Source organism: Rhinopithecus roxellana, chromosome 1 (genome assembly GCF_007565055.1).
Source record: "Rhinopithecus roxellana isolate Shanxi Qingling chromosome 1, ASM756505v1, whole genome shotgun sequence".
NCBI classification, from domain to species: Eukaryota; Metazoa; Chordata; class Mammalia; order Primates; family Cercopithecidae; genus Rhinopithecus; species Rhinopithecus roxellana.
Window position 1 is genome coordinate 204,002,682 of NC_044549.1, and position 3,705 is coordinate 204,006,386.

Sequence of the window (3,705 nt, forward strand, 5' to 3'; positions counted from 1 at the left end):
GAGGACAAACAGGCCTGGAAGGAAGTTTGAGCCTTGAATTATTGGAACGCAGCACTGTTCAAAAGAAATAGACAATGGAAAAAACCAAACTCGAAATTCTTTTACCTCCCTTTCCCTGCAAAAACCATCAGATCTTTGACTTGACACGGTTTTGTTTGTTTCCTGCTCTTCCGTGAGATTTGGGATTCTAGGGGACAAAATGATCAGTTAAAGAAAACGAAGTGCCCACCAGTTATCCACCTCTGATGTGCTGGGTATAAACCGACAGCCCTCACTCCATGAACTTTGTAAACTTCGGTTACCTACTCAATTTCTTCGAGCCTCAGCTTCTTCATCTATAAAATGAGAGTAAGACTGCTTCATACGGTTGTTGTGAGCATTAAAGAAACGACACGTGCACAGCTCTCTGGGAACGGTGCCCAGCACGTAGCTGTGCCCATTAATGGTTGCATAACCTCATTACTTAGCTTCTACGAGCTTCATTTTCTTCCTCTGTAACTATGAACTGCGATATCCATCTCACACAATAGGTATGCAGACAGTGTAACTTCTCTTTCCCTTCTACTCCCTGTCTGAAGGGTACAGTATCTCTTTCTCAGCATCTCCAAATATATTAATCTCCATTTGTTTATTCAGTCAATAGTATTTGCTGGGTTTCTTCTCTGTCCAGGGTTTCCTCCCGAGGGTTTCCAGGATGATGCATCGGCAATGTTGATCCTTCTCAAACAGCTTCCTCGTCAGCTGGTGGAGGGACAGGGGCCAATATTCTTACTTCTTTATTATAGCAGGGAAAAATGACGAGAGGCACAGCAAAACCTCTGTGTTCACTTAGAAGAGGCAGCGTTTATTTCCAGTTAGAATTCAGGGAGTGCTTCCCACATAACATGGCATTTGAACAGGGCCTTGCTGCCAGTATTGAGGGTCATGGGGAGACAGAAATAGACGAACTGGGCCTTGAAAAATGAGAAATACCTGGGCATGTGGAGATTGGGGAGGGCAGTCTAGGCAAAGAATTGGGAACACAATGGCACAGTGTAGGGTGTGATTTGAGAATGGGTGGGTGGTTCTCTGACCTATGACTAGATCAGACAAGATAAGGGGTTGGGGGATAATAACAGCCTGAAGAGTTAGGTACAGGTCTGATATGATGCTACCAAACAAACAGTCATCAACTTGTCATGTTTCTAATATTATTTTGTGAAAGGAAGGAGAAGGGAGGCGGAGCTAGAATTTATTGAGCCCCAGATACATGCAAGCCCGTGCACTGAGACTACTACTCCTTAGATAGTGTGTCTACACCTCATGATCATGCTGAGAGGTAGATGTTTAGAGAGGGGGAAACTGAGGTTTAGAGAGGTTAAGTAACTTACTCAAGCTCACACAGCTAGAAAGTAATCCATTGAGAATCAAATCTCGGTTTGCCTGATCCAAAGCCAGTGCTTTGAGACAAGGCCTTCATACTCACCTATTTCACCCGTTGCCTCATGGAAACACCCCTCTTTCCAGCTCCTGTGTTTAAGGAAGTTATGTGTCATGTTCTGTCACCAATAAATCAGCAGGAGGGGTGGCCTTGACACAATCTGAGGAATTGAGACTCAGTGGGGTGTTCTTTTTGGTTCTAGAATTCAAGATCATGGAAAACTGCCAGAAGGAAATGGGTCTTCTCCTCTCCCAAATGGTCCCATAACTAGTCTGGCCGGCTTGAGCCATCCAAGAGGAGAATGTGGTCAGGGACTGTGACTCAGCTTAAGAAGGTGATGGGAGCTTACATGCAGAAAACCCCAAGACGCGTTCTTCTGCTGTGCATTTATGCTCCATGAAGCCCCAGCGGATTCTATTTTGAGGTGCCTCTTAAGTCAGAATACAGGATGGACTCATGTTTATTATTTGTGATAGGGTGCCTAAGGGAAAAGGCTCAGAAATACCTGTCTCCTTAGCTGGAAGTGACAAACTGAGACCCGAGACATTCTGATTTTTGCACCACAAAACCTTTCTCTGGGGAATGAGAGACCAGATCTGAGCGCATGAGCTTTGGAGAAGTGATGCATCTTTCCCGAAACTGAGGCTCAAAGAGACATGTTGTCTTTATCCAAGCTCATCAGATGGAAACAGGCAGAGTCAACATGGGAACCCAAGTATTATGGTTCCTGGCTTTCTTACTGAGCTGCACAAAGCAGAACACACTTACCTAATGGGAGCACTAAAAACTGTTTACTCTCTTAATGGACTGCAATTGTTTTTACTAGAAACATCGATTTTTTTTTTTTTTTTTTTTTTAGGAGTCTCGCTCTGTCGCCCAGGCTGGAGTGAAATGGCACAATCTTGGCTCACTGCAACCACCGCCTCCTGGGTTCAAATGATTCTTCTGCCTCAGCCTCCCCAGTAGCTGGGATTATAAGCACCCACCACCATGCCCGGCTAATTTTTGTATTTTTAGTAGAGACGGGGTTCACCATATTGGTCAGGCTGGTCTCAAACTCCTGACCTTGTGATCTGCCCGCCTCAGCCTCCCAAAGTGCTGGGATTATGAGCATGAGCCACCGCGCCCGGCAGAAACAATAGTAATATCATCTAGTGCAACTACCTCATTTATACACGACAACACTTAGGCTCAGAATAGGAAACTCACTTGCTTAAGGTCACAATAATTTTAGCAGTAGAGGCTGGTCTAGGTCACAGATCAACTGCTGTGGTCAGCACTGACAGCTCTTTCCACGAATGTTTAATATTAAGTTTCACTGACTGTGACATATATCTGTATCTCTCTTTCTACCTACATCTATATCTATATCTACACACATGTTCCACTGACTATGACCACCGCTACCATCGCCCATGCCCACACACTTACGTGGGAACCAAGAGGTAATCAGCCACTTCCTTACCTTTATTTTTCTATTTTTTGTTTTCCATTTCTGAGAGAGTCTCATTCTGTCACCCAGGCTGGAGTGCAGTGGCACAATCTTGACTCACCACTGCCTCTGCCTCCCAGGTTCAAGTGATTCTCCTGCCTCAGCCTTCCGAGTAGCTGGGATTACAGTCGCACGCCCCCATGCATGGCTAATTTTTGTATTTTTAGTAGAGATGGGATTTCACCATGTTGGCCAGGCTGGTCTTGAACTCCTGACGTCAGGTGATCCACCTGCCTCAGCCTCCCAAAGTGCTGGGATTACAGGTATGAACCACCATGCCAGCCCACTTCCTTACCTTTAGACCGGCATATCTTTCCAGTTTTATGAAAGGGATAAAAATGTCTCTTAATTTTAAAGCATTTAAAAGCAACCAGTGAAAGAAAATCCCCAGATATTTGCTGCCTTTTTTTCTTTCTCTTTTTCACATCAGGCAGGTAACGTGCCGATGACAATGTCTGCAAAGGTTTGAGGGAGGCACCTCTCAAACCTAACCATCACACTTACAAACTACAAAAGAGTCTTTCTTGGTACTTTTCTTGTTTGAAAGTACCTACATTTTGGGGCTCAAGACTGAGAAAGTCAGAGCGGAGAGGTGGGTCCCATGCTCCATTCTACTTTCCCCAAAGTACCCCCAATGCTAAGCAGAGTTACTGCACTCTCTGGGATAGGAATCGCCTCTGTGGCCAAAATTGGGCCTCCATTTTTTTCACCGCAGGAATATACATGGCCCCTTGGCTGTCTCCTGCCTGGGCAGCAGCAAAGCCTCCCCAGACTGTTCTGCCCTGTGGAAGAA

At 45.3% G+C, this 3,705-nt stretch overlaps 1 pseudogene; it reads right to left on the reverse strand.

Annotated features, from left to right (window-relative positions):
* Positions 1-3,336: 3,336 nt before the first annotated feature.
* Positions 3,337-3,431, reverse strand: LOC115892272 (annotated as a pseudogene).
* Positions 3,432-3,705: the final 274 nt, after the last annotated feature.